Below are 17329 nucleotides of genomic sequence, written 5' to 3'. Positions count from 1 at the left end.
CTGTAATTGAAAATCCCCAGATGCTGTTTATTTGGCCTTTGTCACATGACCTACTGCAGGAAGATTGTCTGAACAAAATGTTGCCAGCATGGAGAGTGGAGCCTGCCCTCCCCCACCTCCAGAGCTTCCCTAGGCTCAGTCTGTACACAGCTTAAACACCTGCCCAAAGGATTTTTAAAGGCTTAAAATAGATTCGCTCATAGCATTTAAATAGAGGGCATCTTGCTTGTTGGTTTAAACTGCTTAAGCGGTTGTTGACTTGTGGAACCTTCTATCCACCAAGGGTTTGCTGGATAATTTCACTCTGAGATATCTTTGCAAAGAAACCTTCAGGACTGGAGTCATGAAAAGTAGTTTGGACTCTGTCTTTTCTTAAAAAAAAAAATCAAACTTGTATGTGGTGAATGAACTTACAGATGAAGCCTAATCAACTGTGTGTATTCTTGTCTTTAAAAAATATTTTGGCTACCTAGAATACAGCCTTGAGTGAGCTGGTTTGTCTGCATTTTATCAAGTTTATTCTTCTTATTCTAGCTGTTTTCTTAGAAAATTTACTTTTCTGAGTTAAATACTGAGTGTTGTCCTCTGCGAGGGTGGTGAATTGAGGCAGATGCTAAATCTGAAATTGTCGAAGATCACGAGAATTAAAAACAGAGTGGTTTGGGCTAATTTTGAAGAGGGAAAGGCTTTAAGTTTTCCAGGTTCTGTCCACTAGGGCGTGAAGCAGCCTTTCACACCGTCCTTTGTTGCCCCCGGAACCTAGATATGATAGTGGGTGCCTCACACATTTCTTGGAATTTGTGAGGAGGAGAGGTACACGGGTACCATGAGCCTAGCCTTCTGCTGGACTGTGAGTTCCTCGCACTCTGGTTGTGCCCCTTTATACCCCAGTCCCGCAGGACAGTGCTTTTTCTGTCCTTCCCGTTCCTCTCCCTCCCTGTCTTCCTGCCTCTTCAAAGAAAACATTGCCACCGCCTCCTGTGTGCCATGATGTCACCTCTTCAAATATTTTTTTTTTTTGAGAGGGGGCTGAAATCAGCAGCAGTGCTATCATTAAGTAGCAGGCTCTCAGCACAATGCCAGGAGTTAGAGGCCGAGGGAGACTGTCAGAGCAGGATGTAGGCCTTGCTTTGAAGAAGCTCCTAATTTGTCCAAAAAAAAAAGGAAAGGAAAGGGGAGCAAAAACACACAGGAAGAGCCAATGACAAGGGCTGTGCTAGAGTTTGCATGGAGGCTGCTGAGCTGAAGAGGCAGAACAAACTAACTGCCAGGGAGCTGGAGGAGTGCCTTTGGAACCACGTCTTGACAACTCAGAAAGAAGTGTTCAGCAGATCTGGGCGGGGCAGAAAGGCAAAGGCAAGTTATCTACACAAAGGGAGTAGCCCCAAGTGGACAAGAGATCTCTGTGGAGAGAGGCACGGGAAAGGGCAAAAAGTGGATTTGTACATGTAACAATTTCTTTACAGGGAAAATATATTGCATATTACCTGAGTAATTAGAAGTTTAAAAGGGGAATAAAAATGGGTTAATTCTCCTGAATCTAAAGCTCAACGAAAAGAACTAATCTGTTTGGTTTGCTTGATGATCAGCTAAAATGAAAGCCCACTTCATAGGCCACTGCTTTCTTGCTGATGGCATTGTTGCCTTTGGCTACTCCTGGTTTTGAGACCAAACGCTGGGTAAGTGACAGAGCGTGGCAACCACTGGAGGAAGCATCTCTGAACTTTTCTCAGACTGTTCTTCAGTATGTTTCCTCTCCTTCTAGATATTCTGCCTTTTATTACAGTTGTGTGGCTTCTTGCCTAAATTCTTCCAAAATATAAATTCCTTGGGAGCAGAGAATATATATTGTTCTAGCATGTATCTCCTTCAGCACCTAGTGCTATGCCTTTTGTATAGAAAATGTTTAACAGATATTATTGAACAGGGAAGGGGGTCTGCATTGGGGCCAGATGATGAAGGCCTTGAAGGTGGTGTGCTTTTTATCTTGTATTGTAGGTGGTGAATGGACTTTTAAAATGGTATATATACAATTTAGTCCACTTCATGGTTGGCTTGGTCCCCCTTCTAAGATTTTGTCTGCATTAAGCACTTAGTGACAATCTTGTGAGAAGTGTAACTTATTATAGAGGCTATTTTCAGAGCAGCAGGTCTGATGTTAAGCATAATGAACTTGGAAGACAAAGCTGGCTTCAGATCTCAAGTCTACAACTTAACTAGTTTGGGAACTTGGGCAAGTTTCTTCTTTGAACCTCAGGTTTAAAAAAAAAAAAACTCAGCATTTATAAAGTGTTAATAAGGTGGGAATGAAGGTTAAATATATGCATATATGATTATGGTTTCCAGATTCTTTTTTTAAAGAATTAATAAATGCCTAGACATTTAGAATTCTTTTTTTTATGTTTCCTAAGCAGCAGGTAATCCCATGTGAGTGTCATTTTGATTTAATGCTTGCATAACTTACCTTTGTATAGCTATTGCTGTACAACTTCAGAAGTTGATACTTAATTTTTCTAGTGATAGTCGTGTTTTCACACTGAGAACTAAATTCTGGAAATCCAGTGGGGGATATGCTGTTTATTATTCTTTTTTCCTTTAAAATATTTTTTATTAAATTATAAATGTACAATAGCTTCTTAACTCTGCATACCCACTAAAATTTTTTAAAGGAATAGCATTATGTCTGTTCCACCAATATTCTGGATAATAGCCTCCATAACCAGGGCTGCCTTGAAAATAGCCCTATCCAGATCCTCCTCCGTATCCACGGTCAGTCAGTTCAGTCAGTTTAGTCGCTCAGTTGTGTCCGACTCTTTGTGACCCCATGAACTGCAGCACACCAGGCCTCCCTGTCCATCACCAACTCTTGGAGTTCACCCAAACCCATGTCCACTGAGTCGGTGATGCCATCCAACCATCTCATCCTCTGTTGTCCCTGTCTCCTCCTGCCCTCAATCTTTCCCAGCATCAGAGTCTTTTCCAATGAGTCAAGTCTTCGCATCAGGTGGCCAAAGTATTGGAATTTCAGCTTCAACATCAGTCCTTCCAATGAACACCCAGGATCCTCCTTTAAGATGGACTGGTTGGATCTCCTTGCAGTCCAAGGGACTCTTAAGAGTCTTCTCCAACACCACAGTTCAAAAGCATCAATTCTTCAATGCTCAGCTTTCTTTATAGTCCAGCTCTCACATCCATACATGACCACTGGAAAAACCATAGCCTTGACTAGACAGATCTTTGTTGGCAAAGTAATGTCTCTGCTTTTGAATATTCTGTCTAACTTTCCTTCCAAGGAATAACTGTCAAAATTTCATGGCTGCAGTCACCATCTACAGTGATTTTGGAGCCCAGAAAAATAAAGTCAGCCACTGTTTCCACTGTTTCCCCATCTATTTCCATGAAATGATGGGACTGGATGCCATTAGTTTTCTGAATGTTGAGCTTTAAGCCAACATTTTCAACTTTCCTCTTTCACTTTCATCAAGAGGCTCTTTAGTTCTTCTTCACTTTCTGCCATAAGGGTGGTGTCATCTGCATATCTGAGGTTATTGATATTTCTCCCGGCAATCTTGATTCCAGCTTATGCTTCTTCCAGCCCAGCGTTTCTCATGATGTACTCTGCATATAAGTTAAATAAGTAGGGCGACAATATACAGCCTTGACGTACTCCTTTTCCTATTTGGAACCAGTCTGTTGTTCCATGTTGTTTTAACTGTTGCTTCCTGACTTGTATAAATACAGGATCACTTTTCATATCCATCAGCTCCTCCTCTAAAGTCCCCTCTTGGTCCTGCACCAAAGTTTCCACCACCGCCACTATGAGAATACACAGAACTAAACTGACCTCCTAGGTGGAGACAAGGCCTTTATTACTTCTGCATGATGACCATAGATGACATGGTTGGGACATGCTCTTTAATACAGTGCCTGCAGCTGATTGATAGAGATAATTTTACAATTTGCCGTAAGTTATAAGGATTTTGGCCACATATAGCTCTTGAAGTGAAAGTGAAAGTCACTCAGTCATGTCCAACTTTTTGTGACCCCATGGCCTATACAGTCCATGGAATTCTCCAGGCCAAAATACTGGAGAGGGTAGCCTTTCTTCCCCAAGGGATCATCCCAACCCAGGGATCGAACCCAGGTCTCGCACATTGCAGGCGGATTCTTTACCAGCTGAGCCACAAGGGAAGCGTAAGAATCCTGGCTTGGGTAGCCTATCCCTTCTCTCATTTAGCCCTCAGTGAGAACCTAATTCCTACTGTTTTATTCATGGAAGAATCTATTCTAAATTAAAAGTTCATTGCAGCAATTAAGTGTAATAGTTTACATGGTGTTCTCTTAATATTCAACTTTCACCATTAAGGGCTTTTTTTACTTGCCTGGAGAATTCCATGAACAGAGGAGCCTGGTGGGCTACAGCCCATGGGGTCGCAAAGATTTGGACATGACTGAGCGACTAACACTTTTACTTGGAAATAAGTTTTATGGCCATATCATTGGACAATTTAGGGTAATGCAGAAATTTTGAGAACCTTTTCACTGTAGCATGGAAAAGATGTTAATTTCTTTTTTAAAAAATTAATTAATTTTAATTGGAAGGGTAATTACAGTGTTGTGGTTTTTGCCATACATCAGCATGTATCAGCCGTGGGTACACGTGTCCCCCCATCCTGACCCCCCCTCTCACCTCCCTCCTCACCCCATCCCCTGGGTGGTCCCAGAACATCAGCTTTGAGTGCTGTGCTTGAACTTGCACTGGTCATCTATTTTGCATATGGTAATATACATGTTTCAGTGCTATTCTCTCAAATCATCCCATGCTTGCCTTCTCTAGCATAGTCCAAAAGTCTATTCTTAACAAAAGATGCTAATTTCAATAACATTGAAAATAGACACACTGTAGGTTTATACTAGACATCACGTAGCAAGGTGTCTTTGACAGAAACTATATCAGTTCAAATAATGAAAAAGAGATTCAGAGAAGTGAAGCAAGTTTTCCTTGTTCACACAGCTAGTAAGTACAGGTTCAAATTTCCCAGAAAAGATCTAGGCAATCATATATCTGAGTCCAAAAAAAAAAAAAGAAAAAACAATTCTGTAGTGTGGCTGTGATTAAAGATTCTCCTTTAAAGACCTATAGTTTTTAGCACTTCAGATGTGTGGATTTCACACATCTCTGAGGCCAAATAATTAATAAATAAACAGAGTGTTCTTACCGAAGTTTTTCATTAACATGACTCTCCTGGGTTAATGTTGAGATTACCTTTTTTAAAATTTTTGGACCAGATCCATATTACTGTGGCACGTGGAGGTCATCAGGGGAGGGAGGGGTATGGAGGAACAGACCATGTGTTGGTCACACTTGTGCCAAGGCAAGAGAGCACAACGAGACTCTGGAGAGTTGTGCCATGTCTCACTAAAAAGGTTACAGCTGTTAAAGGGTCTACAAATTTCAGCTGATATTGGCAATGCTGCTGTCGAAGTTAGGTACCCTTTTTCTAGATCATTTTCTTCTTAACTATCTTCATATGGAAGAGAAGAGCTCATTCATTCATTTTTTTTTAATTGAACACATTCATTGATCACCTACTTATGTGCATGCTAAGTCACTTCAGTCGTGTCTGACTCTTTGCAACCCTACAGACGGTAGCCCACCAGGCTCCTTGGTCCATGGGGTTTCTCCAGGCAAGAGTACTGGGGTGGGTTGCCATTTCCCTCTCCAGGGAATCTTCCTAATTCAGGGATCCAACCCATGTCTCTGACGTCTCCTGCCTTGGCGGGCAGATTCTTTACCACTAGCACCACCTGGGAAGCCCATTCATTTTCTTTTTTAACTGAAATCATTTATTGATCACGTACTTAATAGGTGTTAGATCTGGAGTCAGAACCAGAAGGGTTCTGTGCAAGGAGCAGTCACTGTCTAAGAGGGGACTGGATCATCCTTTAGGTAAGTAAGGGCAGTGCAGCAGTAGCAGCAGGGCTATGTGCTCCGAACGTGAGTACATGAAAGAGAAACAACTCACTCAGTTTGGAAAGCTCCCAGAAGATTTCAAGGAGGAAGTGCTTCAGTTAGGGTTTGCAGGGATGAATAGGAGTTTTACGGGCAAAGAAGAAGAAAAAGAACATATCAAGACAGATGTTTGCACAAAAGCATGGCGACGGCTGTGCTCTGTGAAGCTCCTATAACAGAACAGGAATGAGCTGTTAGCCTTAGGTAACAAGCTAAGGAGTGTGTGACTTTCTTTTAGTGGATGGGGATGTACCTTTCAGGAGCTTATGATCTTTTATTCACGAAACTCTTAGTAGAGCCAGGATATGGACAGTGCCCTGACCCATGCAGAAGACGAGCACTTTGGACCCAGCAGTGTGGGGAATCTGTGCTACTTCCCAGTCAGAGTCAAGCCGTCGCCCTCCTCATATATACTGGACAGTTTCTTTTTAACTCACAGAGTCTTTGTTTGTAGTTTGCTTTATAAAATTGTGGTCTTTCACAACCACTGGTCTGTGAGGTGAGCTCCAGGTACCTGGCTCCCTGGCTCACTCCTCTTCACACACTCCAAGCGTAGTGCATATTTCAGGCCTTACATGGACTTTCATGGAGGAGACACTCTTTGAGCTGAGCCTGGAAGGCTTTTGACTGGTGCTCTTAAGGTATCTTGTACTTGTGAACAAAACCTCTGAATGGCAGGTTGGTTCAGGGAACTGAAAGCTAGATGTCCTTTTTGATGACAATAAAATGGATTAAGGTGATGATCGTGTGTCTTGAAAAAGAAGTTAGGGCCAGTTGATGGGACCACACTTTAGACTATAGTCAGAAGTCTTGAAGCAGTGGAGGGGCTAAACCAGAGCCGAATTTCAAGTAGCCGTGTGTAGGATTGGTTAGAAAGAACAACCAGAGGCATAAAGTATGAAGGCTCAGTGAATTATTCCTTAGAGGGTTAAAAAGGTGATTATATAGCGTCTCTTTTTTGCTTCATAAAGAATGAGCCATTAAAAAAACTGTATTCATCTATATATTTATTTTTGCCTTCTAGAAATAAATAACAAAAAGAATTTCCCTCCTACATTAGGGATTGTTAATCTTCAGTCGATAACATTAGTCAGTTTTACTTGCTATCTCTCTTTGACCCTTGTTGTCTAATGTGAAGGTGTGGTTTGTTAGCTCTCCTGCTCAAATGAAGAAGAGCGCAGTGTTTTATGGGGCCATCACTTGATAATGTTATCAGCTGCCATTGACTGATAGGAACTCAGAAGATGGGACCTGAGTTACTCACAGACCTTTTGAAGGGATTCAGGGAATAAGCTCTGACCAACCAGGGTTAACACAGCCTTCGTCTGTGTATTCTTCCTTCTAAAGCTGTCCCTTGTAAGCCTCTGGGTGAGTGCAGACAAGGGATATTTTATTTTAGGAACTTGCCAGTGTTCACCTCCTGAAGGCCATCAATTCATTTTGTAAACCTTTAGATCAGGAACATGCAGTACCAGCCCCTAACAACCCAGAATGGGGTGTCTGGCTCATTCTGGTGATTTTCCATGCTGGTTGGTGCTGATGTTTGGTCAGTGATTTATACTAGGGATTAACTGAGACACTGGTGTCTAAACTTCCTCATTTGCAACACTCTGGGACAATTTTGAATGCTCTTTTTCATGAGCCTTCCTTCACCCCCAACCTCAGCCTTGTACCCCTCTCCCACTCTGGTTCTCCGTCCCTCTCATTCAGTTATTCATTCCATCACCATATGCTTTCTGAGGACCCACTGATTTTTGGCACTAGGGGTACAGTGGTGAGTGAAAACACAGGGTCTCTGCTCCTCTGGAAATTCGTGTCTTTAATGGGGGAGACAGGTGTTCATCATACAATCTTTCAGATAAATGGAACATGCCATGAGTGAGAGGCATGGAGAGCGGTAGGTGACTCTCTTCTCACGGGTGAGTGTCCTTCACAGATGGAAGCTCCCTGAAGGCAGAGACGACATCTCTTTACACCCAGAACGCTAGTATGGTGCTTGTACCCTGCAGGTGCAGTGGGTGTCTGACTAGTAGGTGACTGGCCAGCTTTGGTAGACCTCCGTTCTTTCCCAGTGTTGATGGGACGATGGAGCAGCATGGAAGAAATGTTAATTATTAACTCTTCACAGGTTAGTGAATAAAAACGGTCTACTGCCTCCTCTGGCAATATCCATAGATACAGACTCCTGGGTTTTTAGCAGAATATGGCCACTAAACATGTTCTGTAACCTCCCCTCACTGCTGACACTTGGTTCCTGCCGTGTACTCTACATTTGTGCTTTTTGGTTGGTGGCTTTTATGTGCTAAGATTCTTTTTCCTTTAATATGAGCCTCAGGTCACACAGAGGGGGTCCATCGCTGGAAAGTATTTTAACACTATCTCGTGGAATCTTGCCTAAGAATTGATTGATTGTTCAGTTGTTCAGTCATGTCAAACTCTTTGTAACCCCATGAATGGCAACACGCCAGGCTTCCCTGTCCTTCACCATTTCCCAGAGTCAGTGATGCCATTCAACCATCTCATCCTCTGTCATCCCCTTGTCCTCCTGCCCTCAATCTTTCCCAGCATCAGGGTCTTTTCAAATAAGTCAGCTCTTTGCATCAGGTGGCCAAAGTATTGGAGCTTCAGCTTCAGCATTAGTCCTTCCAATGAATATTCAGGATTGATTTCCTTTAGGATTGACTCTGATCTCCTTGCAGTCCAAGGGACTCTCAAGAGTCTTATTCAGCATCCCAGTTCAAAAACATCAATTCTTTGGCATTTAGCCTTCTTTATGGCCCAACTCTCACATCCATACATAACTACTGGAAAAATTGTAGCTTTGACTATACGGACATTTGTCAGCAAAGTAATATCTCTGCTTTTTAATACACTGTCTAGGTTTGTCATAGCTTTTCTTCCAAGGAGCAAGCATCTTTTAATTTTGTGGCTGCAGTCACCATCTGCAGTGCTTTTGGAGCCCAAAATAAATAAAGTTTCTCACTGTTTCCATTATTTCCCCATCTATTTGCCATGAAGTGATGGGACTGGATGCCGTGATCTTAGTTATTTGAATGTTGAGTTTCAAGCCAGTTTTTTCACTCTCCTCTTTCACCTTCCTCAAGAGGCTCTTTAGTTCCTCCTCGCTTTCAGCTATATGGGTGGTGTTCTCTGCATATCTGAGGTTGTTAGATATTGCTAACAATATTGCTAGAAGTTTCTATTTCTCACAGCAATCTTGATTCCAGCTTGTGATTTGTGAAAGTGAAAGATGCTCATTGGTGTCCAACTGTTTGTGACCCCATGGACTATACAGTCCATGGAATTCTCCAGGCCATGTAGTCTGGCATTTTGCATGATGTACTGTGCATATAAGTTATATAAGCACGGTGACAATATACAGTCTTGATGTACTCCTTTCCCAATTTGGAACCAGTCTGTTGTTCCATGTCCAGTTCTAACTGTTGTTTCCTGACCTGCATACAGGTTTCTCATGAGGCAGGTCAGGTGGTCTGGTATTCCCATCTCTTTAAGAATTTTCCACAGTTTGTTGTGATCCACACAATCAAAGGCTTTAGTGTAGTCAATGAAGCAGAAATAGATGTTTTTCTGGAATTCTCTTGGTTTTTCTATGATCCAGCGGATGTTGTCAATTTGATCTCTGGTTCCTCTGCCTTTCTAAATCCAGCTTGAACATCTGGAAGTTCTCCGTTCACATACTATTGAAGCCTGGCGTAGAGAATTTTGAGCATTACTTTGCTGACATGTGAAATGAGTGCAATTGTGTGATATTTTAAACATTCTTTGGCATTGCCCTTGTTTGGGACTAAAATGAAAACTGACGTTTTCCAGTTCTGTGGCCATTGCTGAATTTTCCAAATTTGCTGACATATTGAGTACAGCACTTTCACAGCATCACCATTTAGTACTTGAAATAGCTTAGCTGGAATTTTATCACCTCCACTAGTTTTGTTCTCAGTGTTGCTTCCTAAGGCCCACTTGACTTCGCACTCCAAAATATCTGGCTGTAGTTGAGTGATCACACCATCATGGTTATCTGAGTCATTAAGATCTTTTTTGTATAGTTCTTCTGTGTTTTCTTGCCACCTCTTCTTAATATATTTTGCTTCTATTAGGTCTGTACTGCTTCTGCCCTTTATTGTGCCCATCTTTGCATAAAATGTTCCTTGGTATCTCCAATTTTCTTGACGAGATCTCTAGTCTTTCCCATTCAATTGTTTTCCTCTGTCTTTGCATTGTTCAATTAGGAAGGCTTTCTTATCTCTCCTTGCCCAAGATAGTCCTTTGTCAATCGCTGCGTCATTGGGCGTTGCTGCCTTGTGGTGTCATCACTTTGTAGGAGCATCTTTCTTTGCTTCTTCCCACTAGGTCATCTTTTTCTACTTTCTGCTGATGATTCAGTGTCAAACTGGATTATAGGGACATAGGAGCCTTTTATGCTCCTAATGATCCATTCTATAAATACTGAGATGCCTGGGATGGGGAGGCAGAAGAAAAGATGAATGCCTTTGGGTTTGTTTGTTTGGTTTTGGTGCTTTCAGCTTATGGGATCTTAGTTCCCTGAGCAGGTGTCAAACCTGGGCCCTTGGCCATGAGGGTGGGGAGTCCTAAGCACTGTGCCACTGGGGAATTCCCTCATTGGTTCTTGTTCTGAGCATAAGGTCTTATGATCTGGTTGGAGCCATGGCATGTGCCAAAATGATCGAATAGAGGGCAGGGGGAAAAAAATGAACCAGCAGCAAAGAGGCCGGGGTCAAGAGCAGTGGATGTTTAGGGAGAGGGGCAGCCACTTGCAGCTGGAAGGCTGATGAAGGACAAGGCAGTTGAGATGTAGGCAGAATCCCCACATATTGTAATGGACAAGGAGATGCAGGCTGTGAAAGTAATTGTGTAGACAGGTACAGCGCTCAGACATCTCGGGGTGTTGACGAGAAGCAGTCTTACAGTGCCCTTGGGCCAAGTTAGGGTTTGTGAGGGGGTGTGGAAGACGTGATGGCTACAACCATAGCACCGGTGCCTGTGTGAAACAGCTTTGGTGTAGCAATCAGAAGCTTGAGTATTCTTTCTGATTCTCATTCTTTCAACATGGAAAAAAGTGTGGGGTTTCCTCCCTTGCCCTCCCAGCAAAGAGTGGGCCAAATGGTACCCTAGTGCAAGCCTCTTCCCCAGACCAGGATATGTGCTTTGCCTTCGGACTAGCCACAGCCAGAAAAGAGGAGGTTCCATTTACTGCTTCTTTCTTTGTGGCTCCCTGACTCCATTCAATTACAAAGTGGCTCTTACACTGTTAAAGCCGAGTGTCTCTGGGCTACAATTTCTAGCCACAGACCCTGCATTTGCTGTGCCTCAAACATGACCTTGAGGCCACATCGCATTACACCCAAGCCCACAACAACGTTAACCAGCTTTCTCTCTGGTAAGAGGAGCACAGCACAAACTCTATGCCTTTCTGCTGGCATCTCTGTCTCTATTGCCCCTTTAGCAGAAAATTTCACAGCAATCTGGGAGGCTGGAGAAGCCAATGATGGCCTCACTTTCAACTGTGGTATGTTATTTAGGAGAAAGGAAAAAGGAAATAAAAACTAGATCGCTGCGCCTGGTGAGTATCACAGTATAAAGCGACAGGTACAGGTCAGGCTGTATTTGTTTTTGCTGCTGCCTCTTGCCTGTGGGAAAAGCAAGGGTGGCTGCAGCTGCAGCATCTCAGATTTAAAGCTGTGATTCAGTGTGCATTTCTAAAGGGCACTGTGCGCTACAGAGGAGCTGTAGTACAGTGACACCTGGTGGTGAAGTGTGACATTGCCACTCAGCTCTATAAGCTATTGCAGGTACTTACGAGAAAGGTCCGTCTACTCAAGGTTATGGTTTTTCCAGTGGTCATGTATGGAGGTGAGAGTTGGACTGTGAAGAAAGCTGAGCGCCAAAAAATTGATGCTTTTGAACTGTGGTGTTGGAGAAGACTCTTGAGAGTCCCTTGGACTGCAAGGAAATCCAACCAGTCCATCCTAAAGGAGATCAGTCCTGGGTGTTCTTTGGAAGGACTGATACTAAAGCTGAAACTCCAATACTTTGGCCACTTCATGCGAAGAGTTGACTCATTGGAAAAGACTCTGATGCTGGGAGCAATTGGGGGCAGGAGGAAAAGGAGACGACAGAGGATGAGATAGCTGGATGGCATCACCGACTCGATGGACGTGAGTCTGAGTGAACTCTGGGAGTTGGTGATGGACAGGGAGGCCTGGCGTGCTGCGATTCATGGGGTTGCAGTTGGACATGACTGAGCGACTGAACTGAACTGAACTGAACTGAACAGAGAATAAGGGCTTCCCTGGCGGATCACTGGTAAAGAATCTGCCTGCATTGCAGGAAAGCTGGGAAGATCCCCTGAAGGAGGGCATGGCAACCTACTCTAGTACTCTTGCCTAGAGAATCTTGTGGACAGAGGAGCCTGGCAGACTGCTGTCCATAGGGTAGCATAGGGTTGGACATGACTGAAGCAAGTAAGCAGCCGCAGCATCAAGAAGAATGAAGGAAATGAGTCGTGGATACCGTGAGTGTAGAATCTAGAGATTTCTGGGCTCAGAAAGACAGTGTGTGCAGTGGTCAAGGGGGGCTTAAGGATCAGGTGCCTGGTTTTTAAGGGGCAGTTTCCTCTGTTTTTTTAATGCTGCTTCCTCTGTCTAAAAGGATCTTCGGCCTACCCCCTCCATTCTGCCTGTCAAAATTATGCTTATCACTCTAGTTAATGATAATGCACACTGAAGGATGTAGGGAGGTTATCATGCCTGGCATTTATTAAGTTGGCGCAATGGATGGATAGAAGGGACAGGTGGAGTAACATGTTATAAAGCAAATGTAGAAAAAGTGAATGATAGGGTCTGAGTCATGAGTGTATATAGTGTTCACTGTGAAACTGTCTCTGTGGAAGACTTCCATATGTTGGAAATTTTTCTTAATAAAATGTTGGAGGAAAGGGCTTCCCTGCCTTCCCAGACAGTAAGGAATCTGCCTGTAATGCAGGAGACCAGGGTTTGATCCCTGGGTCGGGAAGATCTCCTGGAGAAGGGAATGGCTTACCCACTCTAGTATTCTTGCCTGGATAATTCCATGGACAGAGGTGTCTGAGGGGTTATACAGTCAATGGGGTGCTGGAGAAAGTATAATCTGTCTTTAAAAGCTAGCTTCTCTTCCAGAACTTTGGGAATGGCTTTCTAGGTTGGTGGAATTATTTACGACTGATGACCCCCATATGTTGCTAGAGCCACTGTTAGTGGCTGGCTGACTGGTCGAGCTGATCTCCTCGATCTTAGCCTGTGTTTTGGACAGTGAACTCCTTGTGAACAGCAGACTAGGCTGTCTTTAAATATTGTATACATCAGACAGGCATCATGTAAGACACAAAGGAGAGATGGTTCCCACAGGACTGGAGGAAGAGTTTAGGAATATCATGATAAAAGGTAACTTTGTTGAAAGTCAGTTTTGTCATATAAGGTTTATGGGACCAAACACCACTGTGTGCATATGGGTGCTTGTGTTTGGTCGGGTCCGGCTCTTTGTGACCCCATGGACTGTAGCCCACCAGGCTCCTCTTCCTGTGGAATTTTCCAGGCAAGAATGCTGGAGTGAGTTGCCACGTCCTGCTCCATGGCTGTGTGTATACGTGTGTGTTTTTTTGGAAGTGAGAGAAAAATGAGGGTTAACGTTTCTAATATCCAGCATTCTTCCCAGCTGTGAAACAAGACTGCTGCGTGGACCAGAGTCCCACTACCAGTTACATCAGTCGTGTTTTGTGTCTCTGAGTTTCCTGTCCTTGGTTGGAGACTTCTGAACCTCGGTTGTTGTTGTCGTGTGAGTGTGCTCAGTGTCTCACGCTTTGTGACCCCATCGTGGGCTACAGTCCATGGAATCTTCCAAGCAAGAGTACTGGAGCAGGGTGCAATTTCCTACTCCTGGGGACCTTCCTGACTGAGGTTTCTCTTGGGTCTCCTGCATTGCACGCGCATTTTCCCCCACTGCACCACCTGCGAATCCCTTCTGTACCTTAGTACCATGAGTCAAATCTAGGGCTTTGAACTGTATGGATCCACACCATTTGGAAGGTCATGCTCTAGAAATATAAATAGGGCTCAGAATGTCCTATGAAGGTTGCTAACAAGAATTCATTCAGAACCAGGCACCCGGAAAGAGACTCCAAAATCATTTGGAATGACCTACTTGTTTCCTTAAAGAGTAAGCATATTATAATTCTGGGAAGATTTAGAATATAAAATTTTTAATATAATCAATACCATAGTGTTTATATTTTTATTTTAAGGATTTGTGCATATGAGGTCTTAAGTATGCATATTTAAAATAATTTGGCTCACATAACAGGTTAGTCTGTATTTCCAAATTAAAATGTGCAATGAAGTAATTGACTTAGACTTGATTTTGGGAAGGGTTGAAGTCTTAACTAGATTTGTAAGCAATGTTGGCACACTCAAGAGAATTTATTAGGTTTCTAAAAGTTGTTTAAGGGAAGGTTTTGTAAGTTAAAGAGTTCTAATATTAAAAAAAAATAAATTAACTATAGATTAGGTACATAGTTTAAATGTTTGAAGGAGTTTAACTAGGTTCATAAAATGGACCAAACATTAATCCAGTGGCCCTTTGAAAGTGGTTATAAAAATTATAGGATATGTAAGTAGAATTGAAAACATAAAGAAAAACTAGGACATTAAAAAAAAATAAACATGAAATAAACATTTTAAAGTCAAGTAAACCTGACTGATGTTTCTCTGCACAAAACCACCCTTAGAATCATTTTTTTTTTTTAAAAAACAACACATAAAATAAAGTGACTAACGTTGCAGTTTGAGTTCATGGTAGATGCTTGGTATTAGTGGAAGTTGAATTTATAATTTGAATCAGCAATATTCCTTTTGGTGAGGCAAGGAGAAACACATAGCAACCTCAAGTTAATTACTCTTCTTGGCTTGAAACATGGTTTGAAATAACATAGAATTTGAAAGGAGATCTTGCTCATGTAAAGAATAGGGACATGAGAGTCTTGACAGACTTTCCATGATACGACGTAACGTCTTGCTCAGCACATAGCAGATGCTCAGTGAGGGCCTCTTGTAGAAGTAGTTATTTTTAGAAGCACTTTAATCAAAGTGTGAGCTGACATTTTTTATGCCACTGCATAAACCATAGGGTGTACAGTCAAGTGTGGCTTCCTGGGGACTGATCTCATCCATTTAACCAAATGCCATAAGAAATTAAAAACTGGAGATATAAGTTATAGGCCACTTGGATCAAGCTATTCTGTCTGCTTTCAGAGAAAAATAAGCAAGTCTGGGTCCAGGAGGCGTTTTTGCCATCTGAACAAGGTTCAGATGAAATTGCATGTAATTCAGAGCCCTAGATTTATTTCATCCCAGCCACTCAGCCCTGAACAGGGTGCACAGTGAGGCCCTGAGCTGGAGGATGCTTGGCCCCTCTGCAGACATTGTCATTTAGGTCTGACTTCTGGTAATTAGGCACTCCTAGCTGGGCTCTGCTGTCAGGCAGCCTTTGAGACAAATTGCAAAATCTGTACAACCATCTGAGAGATGGTGAAGTAGACCCAACGACACTACAGGGGATATTGGTAGGAAAGAGAGTACTTTGAGAAGCAATCCTCAGAACTGAATTTAGAGGTCCTTCTCCTGTGGTTAAAGAGTAAGTTCAGTCAGTCACAGAGTCAGGATTGACGACTTGAAGGTGGGAACGGTAGGCTTCATCTGACAAAATGAACTGCAGTAGAAATAAAGGGAATGTTTTGTATTTGGATCTGAAAGTCCCAACGATGCATGAAAAGTCTAGGAACAGGGGTAGGGATATATCTGAGAAGTAGCTCATATGAAAAAGACCTTGGAATTAATTGACTTCAGTTGACAGTTTATTGTAATCCCCCCGAATCTAATGTGGTGCTGGGCTGCATCAACAAAGATGGAGTATTTAGGACCAGGCAGGTGACTATAGTTCTGGGCTCCAGGCTGTGAAAGGAAATGACAAAGGATGGTCACAGGATGGAGGTGGGAGTGTTCCAAAGTTTGCCCACAGATAACAAAAGAACAGGAAAGGTTTAGTTTGGATAAAGCGCTGCTGGAGGACGTTAAAGCTGTCAGAAATTTCTGTGCGTTACGAACTAACCTTCTTGTTAAGAGATACAAAAGAATCTGGGGGGTAAAAGTTATAGGAAACCTCAAATAAGGAGGGTCTTTTTATCTTTCAATATGTTTTAAGGCAGAATGGGCTTTTTCCTTCATTCTAGAAGTGCTGGCTTCCGTAAGGACTCAGACTTTTAGGGGCGAGAAAGAGTGGCTCAGAAGTACTTTGCAGCCCCAAGATTCCACAATTCCTTTGCCTTCCAGCAGTGACTGTGTTCTGCACACTCCTAACACAGGCAGGTGGAGAACAGAGCCATAATTACAGGAATGTTCTAGGCAGCAATGGGAGAGGTTTCTTGAATTATTAGGCAAGATTCTCATCAAGACCCTCTCACCAGAGCATTCAGTTTCTTTTCTCTGCTGGAGAGGTCTGAGGAATGCAGTTCTTCCCTTTCACCAGAGGCTGTGTTAGTGACTCATTTTTTTCTTTCTGTGCGCCCAGCAGTGTGCCGTGTGCTGGGGAGACCTTGGGAGCAAGACAAAAACTCTTGCTGTCTTCAGCTATGCAGTATGTGGAGAGTGAGACGGTACACACAGATTAGACCACTAGCTATACTGTTAGTCTTAAAGTGACAGTTTGGACCCATGTGTTCTGTACAAGTACATTTTTATTTCATGTAGAATTAGTAATGCATTTCCCCACCTGGCTTTGGGGATTTATTTTCCCATTTATATTATAGTTCAGGTCATCTGTTTGAGATTTTTCAGTGTCTTGGTGCAGTAGGGACAGGAGGCATTTGTTTATACTTTAAGGCACTTTCCCCTGAAAGTTATGAAGGATGGAAAAGATTGAGTCATTTTTCTCCTCCCCACTGACAGCTTTGTGTATAGTTTATTACTGATTCAGTGACTACCTTTGGGGGCTATCTGCCTTCATATTGTAACTTCTTTTCCTTGTGTTTCTGTGATCACAGCAGTTCATCCTCTCATGGCTATAATGACACTAACTGGAGTTAACTATGAGTAGAAACCTGGGTGAGAAGAAATGGATATGAAAAATAAAACTAGAACGGAAGCCACTCTGTGTACTTCCACACTAATCTTTGTATTTGTTTATACAAGTGACCGTCCGTTTAGGGACAAGCATGCAAACAAACAAAAGGCACATTTTAATTGCTGATTG

The 17329-nt window shown here is 42.7% G+C and overlaps 1 protein-coding gene across 13 annotated transcripts in view; it reads left to right on the top strand.

The window, feature by feature from the left end:
* Positions 1-17329, top strand: part of TEAD1 (TEA domain transcription factor 1) — a 262318-nt gene that overhangs the window by 166076 nt on the left and 78913 nt on the right. The gene's annotated exons all lie outside the window — the stretch shown is intronic.

The sequence above is a fragment of the Oryx dammah genome, unplaced genomic scaffold (assembly GCF_014754425.2).
Source record: "Oryx dammah isolate SB20612 unplaced genomic scaffold, SCBI_Odam_1.1 HiC_scaffold_17, whole genome shotgun sequence".
Classification (NCBI taxonomy): Eukaryota; Metazoa; Chordata; class Mammalia; order Artiodactyla; family Bovidae; genus Oryx; species Oryx dammah.
Note: the sequence above shows the minus strand (reverse complement) of the source record. Positions and strands in the feature narration are given on the sequence as shown.